This window comes from Zootoca vivipara, chromosome 2 (genome assembly GCF_963506605.1).
Source record: "Zootoca vivipara chromosome 2, rZooViv1.1, whole genome shotgun sequence".
NCBI classification, from domain to species: domain Eukaryota; kingdom Metazoa; phylum Chordata; class Lepidosauria; order Squamata; family Lacertidae; genus Zootoca; species Zootoca vivipara.
Window position 1 is genome coordinate 68,449,536 of NC_083277.1, and position 17,942 is coordinate 68,467,477.

Genomic DNA, 17,942 nt, shown 5'->3' on the forward strand with positions numbered 1-17,942 from the left:
AGAGAAAGAACACATCAAGGAACTGACTATTTATACAGGCTGTCTTACATTCCCGGATGCTTAATTAGGTTCAGCTGCTCAGTGTTTAGAGCGACTAGTGTAACTTAACCCTTTAATACCAACACCCCCTCTCGCTCGTGACACTGAGCTGTAACAAACTTAATTCAAATTCAGACCTGAACAGAAATCTTGATGTGATTGCAAACTCAACGCTTTTGTAAAACCATCTGCGAGATTATCTTTACTCGGGCAGTACTGTAGCTTAACCAAACCTTGTTTTACACTTTGATAAACGTTTTGATAACGGATGTCAAGATGTTTCGTATGTGCCTTGAATTGTCCTGATTCAGCTGATCTAATGCAAGGTTGATTATCTTCCCATATTCTGATGGGTAGAGGACATTCCCCAAACAATTCCTGAACCAGTTGTTTATAGAACTCAAGTTCTCTGCAAACATCAGATACTGCATTGAATTCCGATTCAGTCGAACTTAAAGCTAAGAGTGATTGCTTTCGCGATCTCCAACCAATTAATGCATCTCCAAATTTTATAGCCATTCCTGAAACTGATTTTCTATCTTGTCCAGCATCTGCCCAACTGCTATCAGCCCAGCATTCAAGTTCTGTGCTGCCCTCTGCTGACAGTTTTAGGCAAAGACTTTTGGTAGTTTGGAGATATCGCAACACTCTTTTTACTCCTTGCCAAGCATGAGTGGATGGTTTTTCAGCTTGTCTACATAACATATTCACAGCATACGTAATGTCAGGCCGAGTCCACTGTGCAATGTGGAGTAGACTGCCTATTGCTGACTGGTAAACCTCAGGATTATTGAACTCTGCTTGTTGCTCGGCTTGAGCATCTTTTACATAACTTAATTCCATTGGGGTTTTTACACCAGCACATTTATCCATTTTTAAATCTTTCTAGTAATTGTTGGATTTTAGCCTCTTGGCTGAGCCAATAACTTCCTTTTTCATCTTGCTGTATTTTAACTCCTAGATACACGGATACAGTGCCTAGAGATTTTAGCTTAAACCTTTTCCCAAGTGTTGTGGCAAACTTTTGTGCACATTTATCATCCTTTCCACAGTACAATAGATCATCAACAAATATCAGAACCGCTTCTTGCTTACAACCAGCACTTTTTAAGTACAGACATGCGTCTGCCATGCTCTTCTTGAACCCCATGCTCTCTAGAGCATCAGATAAACAGACATTCCAGTTGCGGGCAGATTGTTTCAGCCCATAGATGGATTTGTGTAGACGCCAGACCTGGTTTGGCTTGTCTCCCTCAAAACCTGGCGGTGGCATCATATACACTTCCTCCTGTAAATCTGCATTCAAATAAGCCACATTGACATCAAAATGAAATAGCTTGTTTCCCTTCTTAGCTGAAGAAGTTAAAAGCATTCTTAATGTCTCTGACCTCGCAGTAGGGGCATAGATTTGGGAATAGTGTATGCCTTTGCGCTGCGAAAACCCTTTGGCAACTAGTCGGGCTTTGTATTGCAGCTCACCAGTGGTTGTAGGCTTTATACGATATACCCATCGACATCCCACTGCTTGTTGGCCTTTAGGAAGTTCAGTGGATGTAAACACACCGAGAGACTTCATAGAAGCCATCTCTTTCTCCATCGCTTCCTGCCACTTTGCAGCTTCTGAGCTTGAAAGCTGTTGTACCTCTGTGTAGCTTTCTGGCTCACATTGGGCTAAATTCACATATACACTTGTCACTTTAAACCTCTCTGGTGGTTTGCCCTTTGTGGTGCGTTTGGACCTACGCAATTCCACCTCTTGTTCCCCCTCTGACTGTTGGCTGTCAGAACCTTTCTCAGACTTTAAATCTGGATGCGCCTCTAGGGATAAAGACCTTCGTTTAGATAATTCCCTTGGGCTTGGCGTTGTTGGCGACCTGCTGCGCTTTTTCTGCCTGCTAGGTCTACCTGTGGGCGATGTCGGAGCACTCCTAGACTCAGGCTTCTCTGCCTTAGGAGATGTTCCTTGTGCATGGTCAGAGTCTACATCTGAACCCTGTGCACCATCATCCTGTTCTGGTTCACCACCCTCTGGATTTTCCTCTCCAGTGTGAATTCCTAAATCATCCCTCAAAATATCGGGGTTACCATGCAAGCGAGTCCAACCGGACTGCTCACAAAATTCAGCGCTCCTGCTGATGACCACTTTGGTAGTATCCCCATCTGGATTCACGAACCTCCAAGCTTTAGTGCACGGTTCGTACCCACAGAAAATGAGTTTCTTTGCTCTTGGACCTCCCTTTCTCCTTAACGCTTTTGGAATGAGAACATAGGCTGGAGATCCAAACACCCTAAAGTAATTCACTTTGGGTTTCTTGCCATATAAAGCAAAATATGGCGTGGTGTCTATAACAGAATTATAAACGCGGTTCAAAACATGAGTGGCCGTCGTCCAAGCTTCCGCCCAATAACTCTGAGGTAGCTGCGCATCGTACAGCATAGAGTTTGCCAACTCTTGCAAAACTCTATTTTTGCGTTCGGCTACGCCCCCTTCTTGGGGTGAGTAAGGGGTGGACAGACGATGCTTAATTCCCTTTTTCTTAAAGAAATTTTGCAGCACAGACCCGGTGAATTCCGTACCGCGGTCCGACTGAAACGCAAGGACTCTAGTACCAAATTCAAGTTCTACTGCTTGAACCCAATTTTTAACTGTTTCAGCAGCATCCCCTTTTGTCTTAATTGGAAAACACCATGTGACCTTTGTCTTGTCATCTGAGAGACAAAGCGCAAACCTCGAACCTCCGAAGCTAGCGGTAGGCATCGGACCACATAAGTCCATATGCACAAGCTGAAACGCTTTGTCAGATTTCCTATCTGACCTGGGATAGCTGCACCTGTGAATTTTTGAACTTTTACAAGCAGTGCAATCCAAAAACTTTGTACATTTGTTTAGCTTACACCCTTCAGATAATTCAGGCTGTCTCTTAACGTATTGGAAGTTAATGTGTCCGAGACGCCTGTGCCAAAAATGAACGCAATAATCATGAGTGGGAGAGTTTATACAGCCAGCTTGGACCTGTTCAACTGCATCAGAATTAGTCTCAAAGCTGTATAGTCCATTCTTGCACTCCACCTGTAAAAGAGACACCCCATCCTTGGAAATAGTGCAAAACCCACTTTCAAACACAGTTTTAAACCCATCTCTGTCAAGTGTTGATACAGACAAAATACACCCTTTCATCCCCTCTAGCACATAGGCATCAATTTCTGTGTTCAAACAGGTCAGGAACACTGTGCCTACGGATCCTAGAGAACGTGTGGATGAATCAGCCATCTTGACAATTTTTGGAGTTTGAAGTTGCCTGCAATTTTTCAAACGAACACTAGATGGCGCCACCAGGTGATGGGATGCACCACTGTCAATAATCCACCGTTGATCACTCTTGCAGTCACGAGCTCCCCTTAAAGCCATAGCTGAAGCTATGTGCTGTGAGCTGTGGGCTTGGCCACGCCCTCCTCCTCGTCTCCGCCGTCCTCTGGAACTCCTTATCTGGTAACTAGGGGCAACGGCTTTGAAGTTGTCCTGGCCTGCATCACGTGGACAATTCCTAATTAAGTGGGAGGGAGAACCACAGCGGTAGCAGCGTCTAACTGCAAAGGCATTCACTGTGTTCTCAGGCTCTGCACCCCCACTCCTGGGCACAGCACAGCCTCCCCTTTCAGACAAGCCTTTTTCTCTTTGTCTCTTATCCTGTTCATCTGCAAGTCTAGATGAAATATATTCCAGCGTTAAGTCACTGGCTTTCATGCATTCCAGAGTCAGAGCAAGAGTCTGGTAACTTTTATCAAGAGAGGACAACAAAATATATGACTGCTGCTCCTGTGTAAAAGGAATGTTCAGTTGTCTTAATTGGTTAAAGACAGAGACCATCTTGGCAATGTGCTCTTTCACACATGCTCCCAGCTGCAGACGTAACTCAAACAGAGTCCTCGTGGCATGGATCCTGGCCCCAGCAGTGTTTCTGGAATTTAACCGCTCCAGGGTCGTCCAGACCTCATGCGTGGACTGTAACTCAGCTACATAAGGCATTTGTTCCTCGCCCACCGCTAACGTTAAAAGACCTTGAGCTTTACGATCACGTCTCTTTGCAGCTGCAGCTATCGCCCTGTCTGCTGCTGAAGCGTCTTCTGCAGCCTCCACAGGAGATGCCTGTGTACAGTCCCATAACTCTTTAGCTTGCAGCCAGACCCTCACCCTGGCCTTCCAGTCCTGCCAATTTTTCCCATTCAGCCTTGAAAAGGGGACTATAAAACTTTCCTGGGGCTGTGCCATCCTCCCTGGGGTTTAGGAAAAAATACTCACACACTTGTAGACTGCTTGCTTGCTTCCCAGCTAATGAGGTGGCTCCTGCAGGCGTCTTCCAGCGAGTTCAAAACTGCACAGTGCCTCTTTAAAACTTTCAGCACATTGCAGGACTCAAGCTGCTTTCTTTTGCTTTCCCCTTTGCTGGCAACCTCTTCTTGGCTTCGCTCCAGTCCTTTCATAAATCACTCTGGACTTCAAACCTTATCTCTTTTCACGCACTGACCATAACCTGTCCATAAGCTTTAATTAGCTTGTGTTTAAGTAAACAAAGTTACCGGTCCAGTCACGCTTCCGGACGTAAATCTTCCCTTTCAGCAGAGCATTTTTAGCACAACGGCAAAGAGTAAGGTGAGTCAGCAAGAGTTAATTCAGGAACTCTGGAGCAGGTTGCAAACTCAAAAGGCTTTATTTACAAAAACGTAGCCAGGAGATAAGGCAGACATTCTTCATCTCTGGCCAAGTAAAAACTTAAACAAAACTGTGCCTCAGTGCACAAACTTGAGGCATCACTCCTACACACAGCAACCAAAACTAAGAGATAACACTACTGAGAGAAAAAACGCTCCTAAGAGAAAGAACACATCAAGGAACTGACTATTTATACAGGCTGTCTTACATTCCCGGATGCTTAATTAGGTTCAGCTGCTCAGTGTTTAGAGCGACTAGTGTAACTTAACCCTTTAATACCAACAAGAAAGCTTGCCCTCATGTTACGAGCGGTTGCCTGTTACAAACGGACCTCCGGAACGGATTAAGTACGTAACACAAGGAATCACTGTAAAGCATATAGAACAGAAGGAGGAAGTTGGAAGGGTGACACTCTTTCCCATTTCCTCTTTCTACTGTATGCACTTCTGAAGGCTCAGAATAATTATACTGAATTGGACTTTTACCCAGTTCCCTTGGGAAAAATGTGTGTGCACTTTCTCTTTTATGAGTTGTTGGCAGAAGCAGATTTAGGGTAGTGTGACTGGGATCAGTGCCCAGTGCGGGGAAACAAGGGGGACGATGCAGCTACGACATAGTGTACATGCAGAATGGAAGGTCAGAGGTGGGGGTGTTGAATTTTGGCCTTGCAGAGGGCACTGCTGGAATTTGAAAGACCAAAGTCCGCCCCTGTGATGGGGCAGGTGCAGGGGAGAAAAGTAACGGGAAGCTTACTTGTGCCTATGGCACTTGCTCAAAAATCCAAAATATGCCCAAAGGCCTAAAAAAAAGGTTTCAGCCACTGCAGATAGGAGCTTCACTAATGAAAGATGGCTACCTATATACAGTACCAGCAAATTAGGCCTCCTGGGCATCTGACATAGAATGGAAGAAGTGAAAGGGAAGAAAGACCCATGCACTGTTAAGTGAGAAGAACCATTGTTCCACTTGCACAAAGCTAACCTTGCTATTATATTGGGATAAGGATATTGTTAGATCTGGCAAGCACTACTAAGGCCCAAAGAAAACTGTAAGAACAAGAATATGGCTTGTGGAATAGCTCTAGCTAGCTTTTGAGTCTACCTGGTTTGCTTTGAGTCCACCTGCTGGAAAAAAGCAGGATATCATCTTTTAAAAAATTAAGTATTAGCTGCTGCTAGCAGCAAGAGATGACTGTCAGGAGAAAACAAGTGGATAATTTCCTCAAACGATAGCTTACAGTTTTTTTGAGATAAATCATTGGGTGCTGGAGAAAGACAGCTTTCATTATAGGCTCCAAATTCTAGCTAGGCTCTTTCTTGTCCCTGATTGTGCCAAACTGAAGCAGAGCTCGCTCATTTGCTTGTAGCTTGCTGAAGTCTGATTTGGCTGGTATCACACAGGTATTTCTCTGCCAAAATGCTGATGTTTGTGCCCCTTTTCGGAAGTGCTACTCAGGAGAACTTCCTGCTTTCTGGAAACAACTTTGGGCCCTTGCTAACGTGTGTGAGTGTGGGTGTGTGCTGATGGTGGGGTAAATCCTTGAAACAACTTGATACAGCATTGTATTTTACAACTCATCAAGCAGCTCCAAATTACTGGGCGTCTCAGTGAAGCACTTAATAAGCTTTCTCCTGCAAATCAACGCACATACAAAACATAGATTTTAATAACATTTTCCCCTTCAGCACTGGCCCCATAGCCAAAACTCATAGTATTTTATGAGAAGCACAAACCTTGGTTAAGGCCTTGATGATCTGTTAACCTGTCTGATAATCTGGCCATGGTCAAAACAGTTGCAATTAAAATAAACAATGCAGCGCCAAGTAAAGTTAATGTTGACCATTTTGGTGGACCACCTGAATGGAGCTTGTGAATCACTAGTGGTCCACAAGTCACAATTGTGAAGGGTCTGATCTATGAGGACAGACACTATCTTGTCCTTTGCCTGTAGCGGCAAAGTGTTGGGATGGCTCTGGTCTTTTTTATATTGGGGGGGGGGGCAATATCCAGAAATTCCATCCTCTTCTGGCAATCTGAAATGGTATCGTAGTACACCATGTCACTTCAGGATTCTACATGGGTAGATCAGGCTTAACTGGGTGTTGAAAAGTGGAAAAGGTAGCCTAATTGAAACCAATTCTGCCAGAAAAGGGTAGCTGAAAGCAAATCGCAAAATTTGTTACTCATGTGGAAGGAAGCTGGAACAGGAGAAGGGACCAACAGAAGGCTGGGGAGCTGTCTGCCTGTCCCCATATTCTTTAATGGAAGTCTGGCAGTTTTACCTCCCCCTAGATGACATTATCAGGACCACTTTGGAACTCTATTCAGTACAGTGTCAGTGGGATTTCAATTGATTTGAACTACCCTGTTATTTTGAAAGGACGCACTTGCTATATTGCTAGATGTCTGGAAGCCATTGTGCCAAAGCAAGTGGGAGGAATAGTGTGAGCTGGAATTGTTTTTTTGAACAGCATGGTTATTAAAGACCAGCTGGCACACCAGGAATTATGAGGCACATTCGAAAAGCCCTAGTTTATTTTTTTCATATCAGTTAGTACATACTCTGCTAAACTGCTTGTATTTTCCAGGTCAGAAGCTTTCGGAAACATGTTAATCCAGCAAATAGTGAATTACTGTAATGCAGTCCCCCCCCTCCCTTTATGGTTTCTCACTGCTTATGTTTTGCATTCCCTCCCTCCTCAAACTATTGATAGAGAACAGTAAACACGAAGCAGTGAATTGTTCTATCCTTATATGTTGCAGTCTTTTAAAAGTCTGAGTGTATAAAGTAATTTTAGCTTAGCTCATTTAGATGTTTCAGAGCCTATCTTGACTGCACATATCATGGACATTAAACTGAATTTCTCTGGGTGTTCAATCAGGAACCTTTTTATAGGAGTAAGAGAGTATAGTCCCATTGTTGCTGTTCCGTAATGCATGGTGGATCAGCAACATAAAATCTAAAAAGAACACCCAAACCACACCACACTAATTATAGAAAGGCCATAAGCAGAGCATGAATGTATCAGCCCTCTCTGTCTTGTGCTCCTCAGCAACTGGTATTCAGAGGTATATTTTACACAAGTGATCTCCATTCCCTTGGTTTTACAATACTGTACTTCCTTACTGGTTACCTAGGCAGAGTTCTTTTTTTTTAAAAGAAAGCAGACATTGAAGTCTTACGAAATCTCCTGCACGTGAAGCACACAGGAATGGAAGAGCTTCAAAATTATGATAAAGAAAAAGCTGCAAAGTGGAACGGGCTCAATAATTCATGAAAACTTAACAAAGCAAGATGATACTTTGAATTACGTTCCACAGGAAGCCCAGAGCAACATCTTCCAGTGGTGAGGAAGTCTTGATGCCAAAGTCAAGTACTCTTTGAATGTAGTGAATTCAGAAAAGTGGTGTACAATTACTGTAGCTATCTACTGCAGCTAATTGAACACAATGACAATATGCATGGTAGAGTTATCAACAACAATAATAATAATAATAATAATTAATAATAATAAATTATTATTTATACCCTGTTCATCTGGCTGGGTTTCCCCAGCCACTCTGGGTGGCTTCCAACAAAATACTGTATTAAAATACAATGGTCTGCTAAACATTAAAAGCTTCCCGAAACAGGGCTGCCTTCAGATGTCTTCTAAAAGTCTGGTAGATGTTTTTCCACTTTGACATCTGGTGGGAGGGTGTTCCACAGGGTGGGTGCCACTACCGAGAAGGCCCTCTGCCTGGTTCCCTGTAACTTGGCTTCTCACAGTGAGGGAACCGCCAGAAGGCCCTTGGCAGAACGATGGGGGTGGAGACGCTCCTTCAGGTACACTGGACTGAGGCCGTTTAGGGCTTTAAAGGTCAGCACCAACACTTTGAATTGTGTTTGGAAACGTACTGGGAGCCAATGTAGATCTTTCAAGACCGGTGTTATGTGGTCTCGGCGGCCGCTCTCAGTCACCTGTCTAGCTGCCGCATTCTGGATTAGTTGTAGTTTCCGGGTCACCTTCAAAGGTAGCCCCACATAGAGCGCATTGCAGTAGTCCAAGCGAGAGATAACTAGAGCATGCACCACTCTGGAGAGACAGTCCGTGGGCAGGTAGGGTCTCAGCCTGCGTACCAGATGGAGCTGATAAACAGCTGCCCTGGACACAGATTTGACCTGTGCCTCCATGGACAGTTGTGAATCCAAAATGACTCCTAGGCTGTGCACCTGGTCCTTCAGGGGCACAGTTACCCCATTCAAGAACAGGGAGTCCTCCACACTTGCCCGCCTCCTGTCTCCCAAAAACAGTACTTCTGTCTTGTCAGGATTCAACCTCAATCTGTTAGCCGCCATCCATCCTCCAACCGTCATGTTTTTATTGAATCAGAAAGATAGCTACAGCAAAGCCCATTCGTTTTTATTGTCTTGTCCTGTGCTTTTGTGGCATGCAAGCATTTCTACTCCTTTGTTCAAATGTGCAGCAGGCATCAGCAAGACATACTGAGCTGGTGGACAAGTAGCAAGACTTTCTAAACTCTTAACAACATGTGAAAATAATATACACTATATATAACATACATGTACACTATCTAGAAAGTACATTTCTATTGTAGGTAACAATTGCTGAAGGGAAACCATCATGTTATGAATCACTCATACGCAACGGAATACAGAGGTAGAGATATTCTCTTTTCACAAATATGAGCCAGCCCTCCGGTAGGGATGCATGAATCTTAAATTTGGTTTACCACATTTCTGCAGCACTTTGTGAATTTTGCTTTTTAAAATCCCCATAAAAATTATTCGGCATTTTAGTATGACTTTCTCCCAATAAACATATTTTTGTACGCAGTTTTGACTAATGTACATGCTTTTGCAAGCAATTTCTCCTAATATAATGCATGCCTGTAATTTTTCACTGTCTTCTGTTTTACGCACATTTCCCCCTACCGGTAATACACACATTTTTGAAAACATTATTGGGTTGGAGAACTGCACAGCAAATTTCAAAGGATGGCTGGGTTTCGATTCCCAGATTGTTTCGGAAAGTCCAAATTCGATAAATTCATCATCTTAAACGCAAACTGATTCCAACCCCCAATGTCTAATTGAGGGAGAGTGAATTTACTGCGGCCTGCAGAAACAAATGGTCATCTCTTCCTTTCTCATTGATGACACAAATGTTTAACCCCAGCCAGTTATGTGGCAGCAGTGATGGAGGGAGCAGTGAGTCACTGAAAATAGTTGTTGACCAGCTTCTCAGAAGCAATCCAGATTCTGAGGCTACAATTGCAAGTCTTGTTCTGCTAGCGAGTCTTGTTTTTCAGACCTGAATTAGGAAATTAGGAGTAATTGGGGGGGAGTAATTTGGCTTTTTAAAGCCAAACCTTTGTTTCCTATGCATGGAAACTATACAAACTTATATAAGGCAAAATTACATCAGACATACAGCTATCCAGTTATATTTAACAGAATGTGGGGGACTCTTGAGTCACCAGTGTCCACCTGCTAATTAACACTGAGAATTCCTTCTTGTTGCAGTTTTAAAAGCTTTTGGGGTCACATGAGAAACTCCAGTTCAGAACAATGTGGTCATTCTTTACTGTATATGAATTTCTATGGGAATTTATCTGAAAACTATAGCAGACGAATCCTTCTACCCCAGTAGTTAAACCATAGTATTTGGAGCCTGGCAGACTGCTAAATCATACAAGCAGTGATTCAATTTGAAGCAACTTTTAGCATTTCTTAACCTTTCTGACTTGGCTGAAAATAATAATAACAATAACAATATGTTATTATTTATACCCCACCCATCTGACTCGATTGTCCCAGCCATTCTGAGCAGCTTCCCACATAAAAAAGAAACACAACTATACGCCAGGCATTAAAAACTTGACAGGGCTGCCTTCAGATGTCTTCGGAAAGACTTACAGTAGAACTTCCCTTGGTATCCAATGGATAATAATCATGAGTTACTTTAGCATGTTCTTTTGTGTTCCCCACATGAAGTCACAGGACAGAATCTGACATGAATGATTTATAGCCGTTTTGTGAAGTCACAAGAACTGCACCCATTTCTGCCCAAGGCCAGTCTGACTCATGAGAGTCTGTTGCCACATCTCTTGTTTCTATAGTAATAATTGCATTGACTAAATAAAAGCAAAATGCAGTTGCTTATTAACATCGAATTTATGACTTCCTAAATGTGCAGGTCTCTGGCATATCTCTGTGGCTTCCCACGATGGGAGCATTTTAAAAGCTCCACACAGCTGGGAATGTGGCTCAATGTGCTCTCTGAAGTAACAACAACCATTATGATTTGGCTTAGAGGGAATTTTAAAAGAACCCAATGCATAGAGGTACCATGAGGCTCTCAATATCATGGCAGAAGCTCCGATCACTTCTCCTACCTAGGCAGTTACCTTTCCACAAGAGCCAACATTGATGTCGAAATCCAGCATCGCCTGAGCTCTGTGAGTGCGGCTTTCTCCCGATTGAAATGCAGAGTGTTTGAGGACTGGGACATTTGCAGGGAAACCAAAATGCTTGTTTACAAAGCTATTGTACTACCAACCTTACTATATGCTTGTGAAACATGGACCACTTATAAACGCCATCTCCAACTGCTTGAAAGATGGTGTCTCCAGAATTTTTTACACATCACTTGGGAAGACAGGCGAACTAATATCAGTGAAGCAATGATTCTTCAACATCAACTTCGTTGGACTGGTCATGTTGTGTGGATGCCTGATGATTGTCTTCCAAAGCAACTACTCTATTCCGAACTTAAAAATGGAAAGCGTAATGCTGGTGGTCAACAAAAGAGGTTTAAAGACTGTCTCAAGGCAAATCTAAAAAAATGTACTATAAACATTGACAACTGGGAAACACTGGCCTGCGAGCGCTCCAGTTGGAGAACAGCCTTTACCAAAGGTGTCATGGGCTTTGAAGACACTCAAACTCAGGACACAAGGGAGAAACGTGCTAAGAGGAAATTAATCACGGTGTGGCAAATCCACACCATGATTAACTCCTGCCCGGAAACCAATGTCCCCACTGTGGAAGGATGTGTGGATCCAGAATTGGCCTCCACAGTCACTTATGGGCCTATTGTTAAAACCGTGTTTATGGAAATCAATCTTACTCGGATACGAGTGATCGCCAAAGAAAGAAAGAAAAAGATAGATCGGAATTTGAGTGACGCTGAGAATGGCATGGGCGCACACGTGAATTATGCACAGGGAAACACCCTAATTTTTCTCCTCTTAAGTACGTCACGTGATTGGAATTTGGCTGTGATTCAAAGCATGATGTAGTGAAACGCAGCAGGGTTTGTTTAACAGCAGTTTCCCTGTAGTAAATTATTTCCCAAGGTCTATATTCCTTTTAGATGCACTTCAGTGGAGTTAAAGGCCTGCCAGAGTAAATAAAAATAGATGTTGTTTTTGAGGAAGCCTTCACCATATATTCCAGCTTTTAATGACATATTTAAATAATAATAATAATAATAATAATAATAATAATAATAAATTTGCAATGGCATCATAAAATATAAATTAGGGAGCAATCTAGATGCACATGTACATATTCCATCCCTATCAAGTATTTTACTCTACCAAAGTCCCTTTTTCAATGCTATCAACCCACCTTTTCTTTGGTTGGTTAAAATTTCACTGTTGAATGTTCAGCCAGTCATAACGTTAGTTCTTGCATTGTGCATCTGGGATGGGCTATACTACGTGTTCTTGTCACTGCGACACTGCACAAAGCAGAAGTTGGACACTAAAGAGACACTTTATCTCGGGGAGCAGAAATGAGCATTCGATGGGAGGATCCTGCTGCCCATCATGCTTTTTGCTTTGTTGATATTGCTGATGACAGGCACTCTGAGTCTTACATGCCTGCACAATGACAAAGCAAACATTCCACAGGTGCAGCTTTTCTGTGGTGAGAAAAAAAGTGTTGCCTGTTGAATTTCTGCAGCTCATAAGAATCCGGGTAAGGATATGAAACCTCTCTGGTGAAGAGGTGGCAATCATACTTTGAGCACACCAGCCCCATGCCTCCACCTTCACCCCAGAACACACATGGCCCTAACCTTAGCTCTCATGAGAGAGCCAGTGTGGTGTAGTGGTTAAGAGTGGTGGACTTGTAATCTGGTGAACCAGGTTTGCGTCTCCGCTCCTCCACATGCAACTGCTGGGTGACCTTGGGCTAGTCACACTTCTCTGAAGTCTCTCAGCCTCACTCACCTCACAGAGTGTTTGTTGTGGGGGAGGAAGGGAAAGGAGATTGTTAGCCACTTTGAGACTCCTTAGGGTAGTGATAAAGCGGGATATCAAATCCAAACTCCTTCTCTTCTCTTCTTCATGAGCCCTGCCAATCCTCACTTTAATGGTGTCGCGACACCAATAAATTAGATGTGACATTTGCTTTTATCTCATTGTTATTGTTTTGAACGAAGATACTGTACTGTGATGGTGGTGGTGGAATTGTGGGTGAGGGATAGGCATCAATGGCAGCTTTCCACCTGTTGTGAATAGCTGGCTGGGGCACTGGTTTGGATCAGGACCGTGGCAGGAACAAGACGTTAAAGCCCTCCCCCCCCCCAGGCTGTGGTGCTGATCTGAAACATGGCTTCCTGACCAATATTGGCTATTTGTTTAATTAAAAAGAAAAAATTATACAAGGGGAAGCTTACTCTCACCTACTTGTTCTCCTTGCCCAAACTGCTCCTTTTTTCCTAGTTACTTCCACATATGGAACGGAGCACAGTGCATAGCTGTACTTCCTTAAGAGTCGAGCCTTAAGCACAGTTTTCTCTTTCTTCAGGATCCAAGTGGGTTTGAAGGTAACACCACAAATGGCCTTGCTTTTAAGCTTGTTGTTTTTAAGACCTCCAGGTATAGGATGGTATATAAATTCAATCAATCAATCAATCAATCAATCAATCAACCTCTGGGTATAGGGTAGTATATAAATTCAATAAATAAATAAAATAAAGTTTGTGTTTTCTCATTTTTATCTTGTTGAGGGCTTTGATGGCCTCAGGCTGTGAAGCGGTTTATACATCTGTAAAATAAATTAAACTGGTTTAAATTGTAGTCTAACAGCAATGTATGAAGGGCTACAGGTTCCCCACCCCTGAAATACAACATTCCGAAGAACATCAAGTCCTTGAGTGAACTGTCAAGTTAACACAAACGAAGCACTTGATACCCAACAAAACCTGTTTCGGGGTAAGTCAATCCAGCCTCTGGGTTACAGAAACTTACACGCCTTTTCTTTTGAAACACTTGCACATTTCCCTTTGCTCAATGCCACTTCTGTGTATTTAACCTTCCCTCATTCCATCTCCTTGTTCCTTATTTTGTTTTACAGGAGCTGTCATTCTTCAGAGTCCCAGGCCATTTGAAATCCCTGCCTCAAGCCTCTTTTTTAACATTGGCAGAGCATTTGCTTTTCTCTTCTCCCTGCCTGATCTGGCTGTCAATTTCTCATGCCACACTTCATAAAATTTGTCCTACAAGGGGTTGGTGTATGTGAGGGGGAGGCATGCTTCAACTTTCAGAATTATCCAGATGCAAACAGACATCATATGAGAATTCTGTGTTTTGCTTTATTCTTGAGGACCTTGAGAACATCTGTGGGAGGCCACACATTGGTTTGGGACAGCAGTGCCAAAGGGAAGGTTGCTTAACCCTTTATCTCATGTCATTTTTAATATTGAAATTGACCCCTGCTGCTAGCCTGAATAAGAGTGTGCATGTGGTGGCTGGAGGGGGGGAGAGATAAGTGTATACGTATTGTCTCCCCACCAAAAAGCAATATCAGGGGAGTGATTTCCATCTGAGATATGTGGGTAGAAAGAGTTATATAACCCTCTTTTAAGGCTACTATCCTGATCTAATTTAGGAGTTCATATGCCAGGTGGCGCTGTGGGTTAAACCACAGAGTCTAGGGATTGCTGATCAGAAGGTCGGCGGTTTGAATCCCTGCAATGGGGTGAGCTCCCGTTGCTCGGTCCCAGCTCCTGCCCACCTAGCAGTTCGAAAGCACATCAAAGTGCAAGTAGATAAATAGGGACTACTCCGGTGGGAAGGTAAACGGCATTTCCGTGTGCTGCTCTGGTTCACCAGAAGCAGCTTTGTCATGCTGGCCAAATGACCCGGAAGCTGTCTGCGGACAAATGCCGGCTCCCTCGGCCTATAGAGCAAGATGAGTGCCACAACCCCAGAGTCGGACACAACTGGACCTGATGGTCAGGGGCCCCTTTACCCTTTACCTATGCCTGCTACTAAAACACACACACACACACACACACACACACAAAATGATAGTGATGATGATGCTGTCAGGAGTGCTGCACATCAGTTTATTCCATGTTTTTGCAATACTGTATATTTTGTGGGCAGGCCTAACAAAATGGAATGTAATCACTGCTGAATTGAATGACACCGTGTAAACCAGGTATAGGCAAACTCGGCCCTCCTGATGTTTTGGGACTACAACTCCCATCATCCCTGACCACTGGTCCTCTTAGCTAGGGATGATGGGAGTTGTAGTCCCCAAACAGCTGGTGGGCTGAGTTTGCCTATGCCTGGTGTAAACAATGGATCCAGTTTGCTTTCTCCTTTGCTAGCTCTGCCATTTCTTGGGTTCAATAAAATATAGTGACTGATATATATGACCCTCATCAACTGGGGTTACTGCAGATCGGCACAACCTGTGATCTATCAAGCTGTAAGCAGCCTTCCTGTGATACATTGTTGCTTACTCAGCAAAACACCTGTATTTGCAACCTGCCCGGGTCAAAGAGCTATCAAGCAAATGCCAGATCATAGTACTGTACTGGGCAGTTGGTTTGGAAAGTCATGTAGTGCACACCTGGCAAAAGACACAAGTTTCAGTTATTCCCACTTTTTTGGGTCAAATTATGTCCAATAGTAGCAGATATAACTATCAACCAAGTAAGCAATTGCTCTTTAGGCTGCTTCTGAATTTCCTTCTTCATATTGGCTCCATTTTCAGAGGTATCTGATGTAGAACTTGATTGTTTTTGCTCCTGAGAGCTGACAGAATGTCTTTGGCTGCTAAATCTTGGTTCTTGCTTTCCTTGATCCCTTTAGGTCTTATGCAGAATCCCTCACCACTAGAACATGCTCAGTAATAACTGAACACTTGGCAAAAACTCCAGGACTGTACAACATCCAGAGATCTGCACACATATGTATTCCAGTGCAGTAGGCACAACTCCCTATGCACAACCTACAGCAGGAAAGACCTGTTGCTGCTTTTCGATACAATCTAGTGGAGTGCAGCCTGTATTCTCAATACAGTATTGCCTTGCTTACCTTGCAACTGAGATATATAAGATTGCAATAATTGAACTAGATAGAAAAACAGGTCCAGAAATATCTGCCATTGTGGTGCAAGATTCTAACAACCAACCAAGTTTAGCTGAAATCTGCCATGTTTCTGGGCCTGCAGTTATTTGTTATTTGACTTGTTTCACACTTGAATTAATATGTTCCTGGTTCATAGCTTGTTCTGTTAGCCACTACATTTCATTGTAGTGGCTGAGAGTCCTCAGGAAGTTGCAGTCTCTTAGAAGCAACTCCCATCCTGCAACAGGGGAGTAATAATACTGACCTACCTTGCAGGATTGTTGTACAAGTTGCTGTAATATTTCCTGAGCACCTTGAACACTTAAAAGCTGTAAATACTAAATATTATCATTCAGGAATGCTGAGATGTCTTTTAAGTGGACAGGCATGACTGCTTTTATTTGATTACATAGGTACACACAATATTCCCCAGGTCATTCTAGGGCCCTGGATCTGTTCAGCTCTGGACTCAGGGACCAAGTTTCATGAAACTTGTCTGCAAATTGCTCCTACTAAACAGAGAAGGTAGATTCATGATCTAATCTATGGTAACAGTGATACATATATAATTTCAGGTTGCCACACCATTCTATTCCTCCCTCTTAATAGAGGCTCTGAGTTAGAACATTTTGTTATGTAAAGATGCAAACTATTTTCAGTACCACAATAATTATCCTAATTGCATCACCACCTATTTATAACACACCAAAGGCACCAGGCAATGAGGTTTGGCATCACTTGTCCAAAGGACAAAGAGGAATAAAGGGAAAATGTTTATCCAAATTGAAATATGATTCAACAATGGCTTTGAAAAGTGTGTCTTCATTATAATTATGCAGATGAAGAATGTGGTGTTACTTTACTGTATAAGCGCACAGAGTTCAAACAGTGTTACATTTATTAAAATCCTGAAAGGTCAGAAGCAGACACAGATTCCTTAGTGTGAATCTCAGTGTCAACGGGACAGCTTTCTGTCCCAAAGAGCCTAATCCATGGGTACGCAAACTAAGGCCCGGGGGCCGGATCCGGCCCAATCGCCTTCTAAATCTGGCCTGCAGACGGTCTGGGAATCAGTGTTTTTTTACATGAGTAGAATGTGTCCTTTTATTTAAAATGCATCTCTGGGTTATTTGTGGAGCATAGGAATTCACCTATGCCCCACCAAATATAGTCCGGCCCCCCACAAGGTCTGAGGGACAGTGGACCAGCCCCCTGCTGAAAAAGTTTGCTGACCCCTGGCCTAACCTAAGATTTCACATGGAGTACTTTGTGGGATAACCAACTTGGTAAAGTCTAATTAAAGCATTAAGGGGTTAGGACCATAGCGTAAGCTGTCCTGCTAGGTTTAGCTCACCTTGGGTGTGGTGGCATAATCAAGCCTCCCCCCCCCTCAATATCCCATTCCCTACCAGAGAAGCTCAACACGTGAAGAGGTTTTGAGCTGGGCTCAGACCACATGGATCTTACAAGCCATTATTGTGTTTCTATACCAATAATTTAGGAACTTTCATCACTGAAACCAAGCCATTTTTTCCTGCCAGTGCAACTTTTTCTGAATGCTGTATGAAAAAGCACATGAACTTGACCTTGGTCTTTTTTCTATGCTGGGAGGAGGGAAACTTTGGAAGGAAGTTAGAAGAGCAAATTCTAAAGGTCTAACGGCCTATATTTCCACACTTTACTTTGCTGCATTTAAAAAAACATTTTAAGTCTCTGTTGAGGTTCTCTCCCCAAGGAGTACTTGCCCCAAACCTGAATCTTGGCATCCAGGAATTCCATAAAGCAGTGTGCTCAAGAATAAAAGCCTGGTAGACCT

At 43.1% G+C, this 17,942-nt stretch overlaps 1 protein-coding gene across 1 annotated transcript in view; it reads left to right on the forward strand.

Moving 5' to 3' along the window:
• PPP2CA (protein phosphatase 2 catalytic subunit alpha) overlaps nucleotides 1–17,942 on the forward strand; it is a 65,258-nt gene that overhangs the window by 25,715 nt on the left and 21,601 nt on the right. The window lies entirely within an intron of this gene.